This window comes from Lates calcarifer, unplaced genomic scaffold, assembly GCF_001640805.2.
Source record: "Lates calcarifer isolate ASB-BC8 unplaced genomic scaffold, TLL_Latcal_v3 _unitig_1070_quiver_2876, whole genome shotgun sequence".
NCBI classification, from domain to species: domain Eukaryota; kingdom Metazoa; phylum Chordata; class Actinopteri; family Centropomidae; genus Lates; species Lates calcarifer.
Genome location: NW_026115269.1, coordinates 2,198 through 15,933, shown reverse-complemented (window position 1 = coordinate 15,933; position 13,736 = coordinate 2,198). Strand labels below are relative to the sequence as shown.

The 13,736-nt window shown below is 34.1% G+C and overlaps 2 long non-coding RNA genes across 2 annotated transcripts; one reads left to right on the top strand and one right to left on the bottom strand.

Annotated features, from left to right (window-relative positions):
* The first annotated feature begins 358 nt into the window (after nucleotides 1-358).
* Nucleotides 359-5,409, top strand: LOC127139295 (uncharacterized). The gene is made up of 3 exons (XR_007809465.1): nucleotides 359-1,153; nucleotides 4,578-4,789; nucleotides 5,265-5,409. It is a non-coding gene; the product is annotated as an uncharacterized LOC127139295 (long non-coding RNA).
* A 4,491-nt stretch (nucleotides 5,410-9,900) lies between these two features.
* Nucleotides 9,901-13,467, bottom strand: LOC127139296 (uncharacterized). Its single transcript, XR_007809466.1, has 3 exons — nucleotides 13,355-13,467; nucleotides 12,768-12,826; nucleotides 9,901-11,692 (listed from the first exon to the last, which is right to left on the bottom strand). It is a non-coding gene; the product is annotated as an uncharacterized LOC127139296 (long non-coding RNA).
* Between the last annotated feature and the right edge of the window lie 269 nt (nucleotides 13,468-13,736).

The following is a 13,736-nucleotide window of genomic DNA, read 5'->3' as shown; positions in this document are numbered from 1 at the left end:
AAAAATGTCAGTAAAGTAAGCGTCAGAAATCATAAAAAAATGTCACAGTAAAGTAAGGCGTCAGAAATGATCAAAAACTGTCATAGTATTGTAAGGTGTCAAAAATGGTCAAAAATTGTCATGGTATAGTAAGGCATGAAAAATGGTCCAAAAATGTTATAGTATAGAAAGGTGTCAAAAACCATCAAAAATGTCATAATATACTAATGCGACAAAAATGGTCAAAAATGTCATGGTATAGCAAGGCATCAAAAACCATCAAAAATATCATAGTATACTAAGGTGTCAGAAATGATCAAAAACTGTCATGGTGTAGTAAGGCATGAAAAATGTCCAAAAATGTTATAGTATAGAAAGGTGTCAAAAACCATCAAAAATGTCATAGTATACTAAGGCGTCAAAAAATGTCATAGTATACTAAGGCGTCAAAAACCATCAAAAATGTCATAGTATACTAAGGCGTCAGAAATTATCAAAAACTGTCATAGTATTGTAAGGTGTCAAAAACCATCAAAAATATAGTATAGCAAGGCATCAAAAAGATCAGATCAGATATGTCATAGTATACTAAGGCATCAAAAATGGTCAAAAAATGTCACAGTAAAGTAAGGTGTCAAAACCCATCAAAAAATATAGTACAGCAAGGCATCAAAAATGTCATAGTATACTAAGGAGTAAAAAATGGTCAAAAAATGTCACAGTAAAGTAAGGCGTCAGAAATGATCAAAAATGTCATAATATACTAATGCGTCAAAAATGGTCAAAAAATGTCACAGTAAAGTAAGGCATCAAAAACCATCAAAATGTCATAGTATACTAAGGTGTCAGCAATCATCAAGAAATGTCACAGTAAGGTGTCAAAAATGGTCCAAAAATGTCACAGTAAAGTAAGGCATCAGAAATCAGCAAAAAATGTCACAGTAAAGTAAGGTGTCAAAAATGGTCAAAAACTGTCATAGTAAAGTAAGGTGTCAGAAATCAGCAAAAAATTTCACAGTAAAGTAAGGCGTCAGAAATCATCAAAAAATGTCACAGTAAAGTAAGGTGTCAAAAATGGTCAAAAACTGTCATAGTAAAGTAAGGCGTCAGAAATCAGCAAAAAATTTCACAGTAAAGTGTCAAAAATGGTCAAAAAATGTCATAGTATAGTAATGTGTCAAAACCCATCAAAAATGTCATAGTATTACTAAGGCGTAAATAATTGTCAAAAAATGTCACAGTTATAGCAAGGCAAGAATGGTCAAAAAATGTCATAGCATAGTACGGCATGAAAAATGGTTTAAAAAAAAAGGTCATAGAAAGGTCAGAAATCAAAAAATGTCACGTAAAGTAAGGTGTCAAAAATGGTCAAAAATGTCAGTATAGAAAGGTGTCAAAAACCATAAAAAATGTCATAGTATACTAAGGCGTCAGAAATAATCAAAAAATGTCATAGTATAGTAAGGTGTCAAAACCCATCAAAAAATATAGTATAGCAAGGCATCAAAAATGGTCAAAAAATGTCACAGTAAAGTTAAGGTGTCAGAAATCAGCAAAAAATTTCACAGTAAAGTAAGGTGTCAAAAATGGTCAAAAAATGTCATGGTATAGCAGGGCATAAAAAATGGTCAGAAAATGTCAGTGTACTAAGGTGTCAGAAATGATCAAAAAATGTCATAGTATAGAAAGGCGTCAAAAACCATAAAAAATGTCATAGTATACTAAGGCGTCAGAAATCATCAAAAAATGTCACAGGTAAAGTAAGGCATCAGAAATCATCAAAAAATTTCACAGTAAAGTTAAGGTGTCAAAAATGGTCAAAATATGTCACAGTATAGCAAGGAATGAATAATGGTTAAAATTGTCATAGTACAATAAGGCGGTTAACTAAAGTAGTTAAATGTTCTTTAAGATGTTCTTTAGGAAGAAATGTATTATTAATTTGATTTAGCATAATACTTGAGCTTTGTTGTTGTGTATGTTTACAGTCAGGTTACTGATTAATCCTGGCTTGTTCACACTAGTTGCATGCACTAGATAACCTCTAGTTGCATGCACTAGATAACCTCTAGTGCATGCAACTAGAGAACCTCCCTCTTTAACCTGCCACCTTCTTGCCTGCCTCCTTTGTTAACCTAATCCATATGCCATGAACTATTTTAAAGTAGTCATCTTACCTTTGTTTTCTACAGACATGTATATTTTCACACCACCTTTTTGTGTTTATCATTTCATTTTTGGTATTTTGCTGTTTCAAACTGTAATATCAGTACTCAAATTCTCTCAAGTCTGTTAGTATGTAAATAGTCTTGTACATACTGTTATTATGTTACTGTTACATATTGCTTTTGCTATATTGTCATATATTATCTTGTTTTACATATTGATGTGTGTGATGTGTGTTTATAGCATGCCTTTTTCTGTTTTTGCTGCTGCAATGTTGTGAATTTCCCTGCTGTGTGACTAATAAAGTATTATCTTCAAATAAATGCTTCTCAACAATGAATATTTGGCTGGCCTGTTTAATATGGCATGAAAGTAAATAGTTTTATCTGAATTAAGCCATTTATAACCAGAGAATAAGGTTAGGGTTGCAGTTTTTAGCCCCTTTTAGGCAGAGGTTAGGGTTATGGCTTTTAGCCACTTGTAGCTGGAGGTTAGGGTTAGGGTTAGGATTAGGGTTACAGCTTTCAGTCAAAGGTTAGGGTTAGGGTTAGGGTTACAGCTTTTAGTCAAAGGTTAGGGTTAGGGTTAGGGTTACAGCTTTTAGTCAAAGGTTAGGGTTAGGGTTAAGGTTACAGCTTTTAGCCACAGTTAGCCAAAGGGTTTGGGTTAGGGTTATGGTTACAGCTTTTAGTCAAAGGTTAGGGTTAGGGTTAGGGTTACAGTTTTTAGTCAAAGGTTAGGGTTAGAGTTAAGGTTACAGCTTTTAACCACAGTTAGCCAAAGGGTTAGGGTTAGGGTTACAGCTTTTAGTCAAAGGTTAGGGTTAGAGTTAAGGTTACAGCTTTTAACCACAGTCAGCCAAAGTTTAGCGTTAGGGTTACAGCTTTTAGTCAAAGGTTAGGGTTAGAGTTAAGGTTACAGCTTTTAGCCACAGTTAGCCAAAGGGTTAGGGTTAGGGTTACAGCTTTTAGTCAAAGGTTAGGGTTAGAGTTAAGGTTACAGCTTTTAACCACAGTTAGCCAAAGGGTTAGGGTTAGGGTTACAGCTTTTAGTCAAAGGTTAGGGTTAGAATTAAGGTTACAGCTTTTAGCCACAGTTAGCCAAAGGGTTCGGGTTAGGGTTAGGGTTACAGCTTTTAGTCAAAGGTTAGGGTTAGGGTTAGGGTTAGAGCTTTTAGTCAAAGGTTAGGGTTAGGGTTAGAGCTTTTAGTCAAGGTTAGGGTTAGATTAGGTTACAGCTTTTAGCCAAAGGGTTCGGGTTAGGGTTAGGGTTAGGGTTACAGCTTTTAGTCAAGGTTGGGTTAGGGTTAGGGTTAGAGCTTTTAGTCAAAGGTTAGGGTTAGAGTTAAGGTTACAGCTTTTAGCCAAAGTTAGCCAAAGTGTTCGGGTTAGGGTTAGGGTTACAACTTTTAGCCAGACATTAGGGTTAGGGTTATGGCTTTGAGCCCCTTTTAACTGAGGGTTAGGGTTACGGCTTTTAGCCACTTAAAGCTGGAGGTTAGGGTTAGGGTTACAGGTTTTATCCACTGTTATCCAGAGGTTAGGGTTAGGGTTAAAGCTTTAGAGTTCTAGCCTCAGTTATACATTTTAACTACAAACTGCAACTAGAGAATATTAAATAAATATTTCTGCATTGCAAAATAATTTTTGTGTAATTAGTTTAAAAATAAAGAAACCCAACTCAAAAGTTAAGCTAGAAGACTTTACTGATTCTGTTCTAGATAATATTCAACAAAGCACAGCAAATGACAGATGTTTGAACACTGGGAGACACTTATTCTCTCAACCGACAATTAACGTAGTTATGAGCACATATAGTGATGTGCTTATTGAAGACTTGGGACATTTCTAAAGAACAAATGCCACTATTACTACATACAACTTTGCATATTCTTGCTTGTAATATTACAAATTACCTCTTACATTTGAAAGACACTGATATTTTCTGACATTGACCACACAGTATACAATGACATTTTTGACAACTTACTAAATGTCACTAAAAATGTGGTAAAAAATGTCATTCAATCATCAAAAAATGTCAAAGTATAGTAAGCCATCAAAATGGTCAACAAATGTCATGGTGTAGTAAGGTGTCAAAAACCATCAAAAAAATGTCATAGCATAGTAAAGTGTCAAAAATCATAAAAATTGTCACAGTATACTATGGCATAAAAAATGTCATAAAAATGTCATAATATAGTATGACATCAAAAATGTGGGTAAAATGTCATAGTATACTAAGGCGTCAAAAACCATCAAAAATGTCATAGTATACTAAGGCGTCAGAAATTATCAAAAACTGTCATAGTATTGTAAGGTGTCAAAAACCATCAAAAATATAGTATAGCAAGGCATCAAAAAGATCAGATCAGATATGTCATAGTATACTAAGGCATCAAAAATGGTCAAAAAATGTCACAGTAAAGTAAGGTGTCAAAACCCATCAAAAAATATAGTACAGCAAGGCATCAAAAATGTCATAGTATACTAAGGAGTAAAAAATGGTCAAAAAATGTCACAGTAAAGTAAGGCGTCAGAAATGATCAAAAATGTCATAATATACTAATGCGTCAAAAATGGTCAAAAAATGTCATGGTATAGCAAGGCATCAAAAACCATCAAAAATGTCATAGTATACTAAGGTGTCAGCAATCATCAAGAAATGTCACAGTAAGGTGTCAAAAATGGTCAAAAAATGTCATGGTATAGCAAGGCATAAAAAATGGTCAGAAAATGTCATAGTAATGTGTCAGAAACCATCAAAAAATATAGTATAGCAAGGCATCAAAAACTATCAAAAATGTCATAGTATATAAGGCGTAAAAAATTGTCAAAAAATGTCACAGTAAAGTAAGGCGTCAGAAATCATAAAAAAATGTCAGTAAAGTAAGGCGTCAGAAATGATCAAAAACTGTCATAGTATTGTAAGGTGTCAAAAATGGTCAAAAATTGTCATGGTATAGTAAGGCATGAAAAATGGTCCAAAAATGTTATAGTATAGAAAGGTGTCAAAAACCATCAAAAATGTCATAATATACTAATGCGACAAAAATGGTCAAAAAATGTCATGGTATAGCAAGGCATCAAAAACCATCAAAAATGTCACAGTATACTAAGGTGTCAGAAATGATCAAAAACTGTCATGGTGTAGTAAGGCATGAAAAATGGTCCAAAAATGTTATAGTATAGAAAGGTGTCAAAAACCATCAAAAATGTCATAGTATACTAAGGCGTCAAAAAATGTCATAGTATACTAAGGCGTCAAAAACCATCAAAAATGTCATAGTACACTAAGGCGTCAGAAATTATCAAAAACTGTCATAGTATTGTAAGGTGTCAAAAACCATCAAAAATATAGTATAGCAAGGCATCAAAAAGATCAGATCAGATATGTCATAGTATACTAAGGCATCAAAAATGGTCAAAAAATGTCACAGTAAAGTAAGGTGTCAAAAACCATCAAAAATGTCACAGTAAAGTAAGGTGTCAGAAATCAGCAAAAAATGTCCCAGTAAAGTAAGGTGTCAAAAATGGTCAAAAAATGTCATAGTATAGTAATGTGTCAAAACCCATCAAAAAATATAGTACAGCAAGGCATCAAAAATGTCATAGTATACTAAGGAGTAAAAAATGGTCAAAAAATGTCACAGTAAAGTAAGGCGTCAGAAATGATCAAAAATGTCATAATATACTAATGCGTCAAAAATGGTCAAAAAATGTCATGGTATAGCAAGGCATCAAAAACCATCAAAAATGTCATAGTATACTAAGGTGTCAGCAATCATCAAGAAATGTCACAGTAAGGTGTCAAAAATGGTCAAAAAATGTCATGGTATAGCAAGGCATCAAAAACTATCAAAAATGTCATAGTATATAAGGCGTAAAAAATTGTCAAAAAATGTCACAGTAAAGTAAGGCGTCAGAAATCATAAAAAAATGTCAGTAAAGTAAGGCGTCAGAAATGATCAAAAACTGTCATAGTATTGTAAGGTGTCAAAAATGGTCAAAAATTGTCATGGTATAGTAAGGCATGAAAAATGGTCCAAAAATGTTATAGTATAGAAAGGTGTCAAAAACCATCAAAAATGTCATAATATACTAATGCGACAAAAATGGTCAAAAAATGTCATGGTATAGCAAGGCATCAAAAACCATCAAAAATGTCATAGTATACTAAGGTGTCAGAAATGATCAAAAACTGTCATGGTGTAGTAAGGCATGAAAAATGGTCCAAAAATGTTATAGTATAGAAAGGTGTCAAAAACCATCAAAAATGTCATAGTATACTAAGGCGTCAAAAAATGTCATAGTATACTAAGGCGTCAAAAACCATCAAAAATGTCATAGTATACTAAGGCGTCAGAAATTATCAAAAACTGTCATAGTATTGTAAGGTGTCAAAAACCATCAAAAATATAGTATAGCAAGGCATCAAAAAGATCAGATCAGATATGTCATAGTATACTAAGGCATCAAAAATGGTCAAAAAATGTCACAGTAAAGTAAGGTGTCAAAACCCATCAAAAAATATAGTACAGCAAGGCATCAAAAATGTCATAGTATACTAAGGAGTAAAAAATGGTCAAAAAATGTCACAGTAAAGTAAGGCGTCAGAAATGATCAAAAATGTCATAATATACTAATGCGTCAAAAATGGTCAAAAAATGTCATGGTATAGCAAGGCATCAAAAACCATCAAAAATGTCATAGTATACTAAGGTGTCAGCAATCATCAAGAAATGTCACAGTAAGGTGTCAAAAATGGTCCAAAAATGTCACAGTAAAGTAAGGCATCAGAAATCAGCAAAAAATGTCACAGTAAAGTAAGGTGTCAAAAATGGTCAAAAACTGTCATAGTAAAGTAAGGTGTCAGAAATCAGCAAAAAATTTCACAGTAAAGTGTCAAAAATGGTCAAAAAATGTCACAGTAAAGTAAGGCGTCAGAAATCATCAAAAAATGTCACAGTAAAGTAAGGTGTCAAAAATGGTCAAAAACTGTCATAGTAAAGTAAGGCGTCAGAAATCAGCAAAAAATTTCACAGTAAAGTGTCAAAAATGGTCAAAAAATGTCATAGTATAGTAATGTGTCAAAACCCATCAAAAATGTCATAGTATACTAAGGCGTAAATAATTGTCAAAAAAATGTCACAGTATAGCAAGGCAAGAATGGTCAAAAAATGTCATAGCATAGTACGGCATGAAAAATGGTTTAAAAAAAAAGGTCATAGAAAGGTCAGAAATCAAAAAATGTCACGTAAAGTAAGGTGTCAAAAATGGTCAAAAAATGTCAGTATAGAAAGGTGTCAAAAACCATAAAAAATGTCATAGTATACTAAGGCGTCAGAAATAATCAAAAACTGTCATAGTATTGTAAGGTGTCAAAACCCATCAAAAAATATAGTATAGCAAGGCATCAAAAATTGTCAAAAAATGTCACAGTAAAGTAAGGTGTCAGAAATCAGCAAAAAATTTCCCAGTAAAGTAAGGTGTCAAAAATGGTCAAAAAATGTCATGGTATAGCAGGGCATAAAAAATGGTCAGAAAATGTCAGTGTACTAAGGTGTCAGAAATGATCAAAAAATGTCATAGTATAGAAAGGCGTCAAAAACCATAAAAAATGTCATAGTATACTAAGGTGTCAGAAATCATCAAAAAATGTCACAGTAAAGTAAGGCATCAGAAATCATCAAAAAATTTCACAGTAAAGTTAAGGTGTCAAAAATGGTCAAAATATGTCACAGTATAGCAAGGAATGAATAATGGTTAAAAATTGTCATAGTACAATAAGGCGGTTAACTAAAGTAGTTAAATGTTCTTTAAGATGTTCTTTAGGAAGAAATGTATTATTAATTTGATTTAGCATAATACTTGAGCTTTGTTGTTGTGTATGTTTACAGTCAGGTTACTGATTAATCCTGGCTTGTTCACACTAGTTGCATGCACTAGATAACCTCTAGTTGCATGCACTAGATAACCTCTAGTGCATGCAACTAGAGAACCTCCCTCTTTAACCTGCCACCTTCTTGCCTGCCTCCTTTGTTAACCTAATCCATATGCCATGAACTATTTTAAAGTAGTCATCTTACCTTTGTTTTCTACAGACATGTATATTTTCACACCACCTTTTTGTGTTTATCATTTCATTTTGGTATTTTGCTGTTTCAAACTGTAATATCAGTACTCAAATTCTCTCAAGTCTGTTAGTATGTAAATAGTCTTGTACATACTGTTATTATGTTACTGTTACATATTGCTTTTGCTATATTGTCATATATTATCTTGTTTTACATATTGATGTGTGTGATGTGTGTTTATAGCATGCCTTTTTCTGTTTTTGCTGCTGCAATGTTGTGAATTTCCCTGGTGTGTGACTAATAAAGTATTATCTTCAAATAAATGCTTCTCAACAATGAATATTTGGCTGGCCTGTTTAATATGGCATGAAAGTAAATAGTTTTATCTGAATTAAGCCATTTATAACCAGAGAATAAGGTTAGGGTTGCAGTTTTTAGCCCCTTTTAGGCAGAGGTTAGGGTTATGGCTTTTAGCCACTTGTAGCTGGAGGTTAGGGTTAGGGTTAGGATTAGGGTTACAGCTTTCAGTCAAAGGTTAGGGTTAGGGTTAGGGTTACAGCTTTTAGTCAAAGGTTAGGGTTAGGGTTAGGGTTACAGCTTTTAGTCAAAGGTTAGGGTTAGGGTTAAGGTTACAGCTTTTAGCCACAGTTAGCCAAAGGGTTTGGGTTAGGGTTATGGTTACAGCTTTTAGTCAAAGGTTAGGGTTAGGGTTAGGGTTACAGTTTTTAGTCAAAGGTTAGGGTTAGAGTTAAGGTTACAGCTTTTAACCACAGTTAGCCAAAGGGTTAGGGTTAGGGTTACAGCTTTTAGTCAAAGGTTAGGGTTAGAGTTAAGGTTACAGCTTTTAACCACAGTCAGCCAAAGGTTTAGGGTTAGGGTTACAGCTTTTAGTCAAAGGTTAGGGTTAGAGTTAAGGTTACAGCTTTTAGCCACAGTTAGCCAAAGGGTTAGGGTTAGGGTTACAGCTTTTAGTCAAAGGTTAGGGTTAGGGTTAGGGTTACAGCTTTTAGTCAAAGGTTAGGGTTAGAGTTAAGGTTACAGCTTTTAACCACAGTTAGCCAAAGGGTTAGGGTTAGGGTTACAGCTTTTAGTCAAAGGTTAGGGTTAGAATTAAGGTTACAGCTTTTAGCCACAGTTAGCCAAAGGGTTCGGGTTAGGGTTAGGGTTACAGCTTTTAGTCAAAGGTTAGGGTTAGGGTTAGGGTTAGAGCTTTTAGTCAAAGGTTAGGGTTAGGGTTAGGGTTAGAGCTTTTAGTCAAAGGTTAGGGTTAGAATTAAGGTTACAGCTTTTAGCCACAGTTAGCCAAAGGGTTCGGGTTAGGGTTAGGGTTACAGCTTTTAGTCAAAGGTTAGGGTTAGGGTTAGGGTTAGAGCTTTTAGTCAAAGGTTAGGGTTAGAGTTAAGGTTACAGCTTTTAGCCAAAGTTAGCCAAAGTGTTCGGGTTAGGGTTAGGGTTACAACTTTTAGCCAGACATTAGGGTTAGGGTTATGGCTTTGAGCCCCTTTTAACTGAGGGTTAGGGTTACGGCTTTTAGCCACTTAAAGCTGGAGGTTAGGGTTAGGGTTACAGGTTTTATCCACTGTTATCCAGAGGTTAGGGTTAGGGTTAAAGCTTTAGAGTTCTAGCCTCAGTTATACATTTTAACTACAAACTGCAACTAGAGAATATTAAATAAATATTTCTGCATTGCAAAATAATTTTTGTGTAATTAGTTTAAAAATAAAGAAACCCAACTCAAAAGTTAAGCTAGAAGACTTTACTGATTCTGTTCTAGATAATATTCAACAAAGCACAGCAAATGACAGATGTTTGAACACTGGGAGACACTTATTCTCTCAACCGACAATTAACGTAGTTATGAGCACATATAGTGATGTGCTTATTGAAGACTTGGGACATTTCTAAAGAACAAATGCCACTATTACTACATACAACTTTGCATATTCTTGCTTGTAATATTACAAATTACCTCTTACATTTGAAAGACACTGATATTTTCTGACATTGACCACACAGTATACAATGACATTTTTGACAACTTACTAAATGTCACTAAAAATGTGGTAAAAAATGTCATTCAATCATCAAAAAATGTCAAAGTATAGTAAGCCATCAAAATGGTCAACAAATGTCATGGTGTAGTAAGGTGTCAAAAACCATCAAAAAAATGTCATAGCATAGTAAAGTGTCAAAAATCATAAAAATTGTCACAGTATACTATGGCATAAAAAATGTCATAAAAATGTCATAATATAGTATGACATCAAAAATGTGGGTAAAATGTCATAGTATAGTATGGCGTCAAAAATGTGGTAAAAATGTCACAGTATAGTATGGCACTAAAAATGTGGTAAAAATATAATAGTACGCTGTCAAATGTGGTAAAAATGTCATCATATAGTATGGCATCAAAAATGTGAGTAAAATGTCATAGTATAGTAAGCCATCAAAAATGTGGTTAAAATGTCATTGTATAGTAAGGCGTCAAAAATCATCAAAAAATGTCATTGTATAGTAAGGCGTCAAAAATCATCAAAAAATGTCATAGTAGTAAGGCGCCAAAAATGGTCAAAAAATGTCAAGTTGTTGTAAGGTGTATAGTATGACGTCAAAAATGTTGTAAAATTATTATAGTATAGTGCACTGTCAAAAATGTGGTAAAAATGTCATGATATAGTATGACGTCAAAAATGTGGGTAACATGTCATAGTATAGTAAGGCGTCAAAAATCATCAAAAATGTCAGTGTAGTAAGGCGTCAAAAATGGTCAAAAAGTGTCATGGTGTAGTAAGGTGTCAAACACCATCATAAAATGTCATAGAAACACATCAAAAACCATCAAAAAATGTCACAGTATAGTAAGGCATCAAAAATGTCATGGTATAGCAAGGTGTCAAAAATGGTCAGAAAATGTCATGGTATGTAGTAAAGTCATGATGTAGTAAGGCATGAAGAATGGTCAAAAAATATCATTGTGTAGTATGGTGTCAAAAATGTGGGTAAAATGTCATAATATGATGTCAAAAATGTGGTAAAAATGTCACAGTATAGTATGGCGTCAAAAATATCATTGTATAGTATGCCATCAAAAATACTGAATGTAAATGTAAATAGTTTTACATTATTATTACTACAGATTACTTATACATTATGAAGATTCTCTGCGATTGTGGAGGATGTCATTCTGTGATAGTGGGCGATGTCTCTGCGATCGTGGATTACATCTCCTTGATAATGGACAATGTCTCTGCAATCATAGACGATGTCTTTGTGATCGTGGACGGTGTCTCTGTGATCATCAACAATGTCTCTCTGAATGCAGATGATGCTGTCAAATTGGGGAACTCCATCTTTACTGACTTTTGCACATCTCTGCAAGTCATGGACAATGTCTCTGATCGTGGACAACGTCTCTCTCATCTTTGACAAGGTCTCTGATCGTGTATGATGTCGTGGACAAAGTGGTGACACCTGGAGGAAATCAAAGCAAAACATACAAAAGGGAAATGATCAATACACTACTACCTATTGAAGAAGCCTGAAGAAGCAACAACAAATAAAAAAGTAAAATGATTGTTCATTGTGTGTCTATCAACACTGAAGCGATTATGAATGCTACTGTGAACTGCTCAACAATAATAAATGCCACTAGTTAAGTCAATTTTGAATGCAGGATTTTAACTTCTCTTGTTTATCACACTTCAGTAAAAAGTCTGAGTATTTCTTCCACCACAGACGGTCACGTACAGAATCATTATTACACCTCTCAACATTCTACTTATTAACACATATTTAAAATGTTTTTCTTTTGTGTTACGATTGGTCTTAAAAGCACCTTATGTGAAAAATTTAAGTAAATAAGTGTAGAACTGGTTGTTATAAACTGAAAAGGTGTTTTTAAAATCATCCTCTGACAAACAATTAAAATGAACACACTTATGAACAACTCACTCCAGTATTTTATTTGTAGAATTGATATTGTTTTAGACAATGCAGTCTAATGTGTCTAGCACATACAAAGAATTAAGAATTTCCGATCATGTATAATCAAACTGAAGTTAAGATATTTTTCAATCCCATTCTGACTGATCTTTAATAATATCGATCCAAGAAAGAAAATTTGGCATTTGTTGGTTCTGATGTATGTATTATTCTTTGGTAAGAAAGTGAGGAGAGCTACAGTCAATTTGTCCACAGACAAAACACTGACAACTATTCTAATAGATATTTTTTTACAAGAAGATTGTAAAATATTCGCTTCAAGACAGAGGCTTGAGAGGTGAGAATTTAATATACTGCTGATTGAGCAAAACATCTGAAAACGTCACCTTGAGCTCTGAGCAATTACAGTAGTATTTTTTTCTAATTTAATAGATACAATTAATCAATTCTTATTATATACAGTACTATATTCATGAAATACCAAGGTCTGAGCTGGGATTTACCCAGTGACATTAAACAAAAAAACAGAAAGCAATTATTGACTTTGGTAATTCAGCTCATCAACAAATATTTTTCAGACTGGGTAAATTTTCTGGACACATACCTGTTGGTCTGTAAGGTGATGCCGGTGTCTCTGTCCAAGCAGCAGCAGAATTACAACACCTGAAAACAGTGATTAACTACTTAATACAAAATAGCAATGTAAACTTTTAACCACTAAAACCCACACAGTGTAGGAGGACACGACAGTGAAAACACTAAAGCCATGACGATTAAAAATAAAACTTGACTGACCTAAAAGAGAAAGCAATGTGAAGAAAATCTAAAGGCATATATTTGGCTTTAAAAGCTTAAATTTTGGTGTAATGATTCCTAATTGTAATCTCAGTTCATACATATTTCATCAAGTTTTCTTAAGAATAGTGTTAAAATCTAATCTCATCTCGTTCTCGCGAACCCAGTAGTCTTTACAGGTGTAAAGCAGCAAGGTAAAGCCAAATGCAATATAATACAAAATGACCACAAATGGACACAAACCAATAACAACGACACGATTGACCGGAAATACAAAGTTACAAAGAGATGCAAACGTTAGTAAAGTGATTGTGAACAAATACAGTCAAACGATGTTGTTAAGTGAAAGGGCTAAAGCTAATGCTCGCCGCTAGCTAGTTCGCTCCTTAGCCTTACCCTCGCGCCGCAGGTGTATTCAGCGTCTATCCTCACTCGTGTTTGAGGGAAAAAAAGCAGCTCCAAAGCTTGTTTTAACATCCAGGCTTCTTCACTACGAAAGTTTTCTAATAGTACTGACAAACCGAGGAAAACGGTTCAAACGCTGGTCTTAATCTGCTTTGCAACCTCGTTTCTCCGCCTCTCTAAGCTCCTCCCAGAACGTCATGACGACACACGTGGCAAATGACAACACGCACAAGCCAACAACTGCAGAAAAAACGCCAATGCCAGGTGATTCTATTCCACCTAGCAACAGTCTCTGATTGGAGCGGGTGGGGGTAATACCGAGAGACACATATAAAAATTGTTGACAGAACACCTCCAAATTTTTAAGTCATTT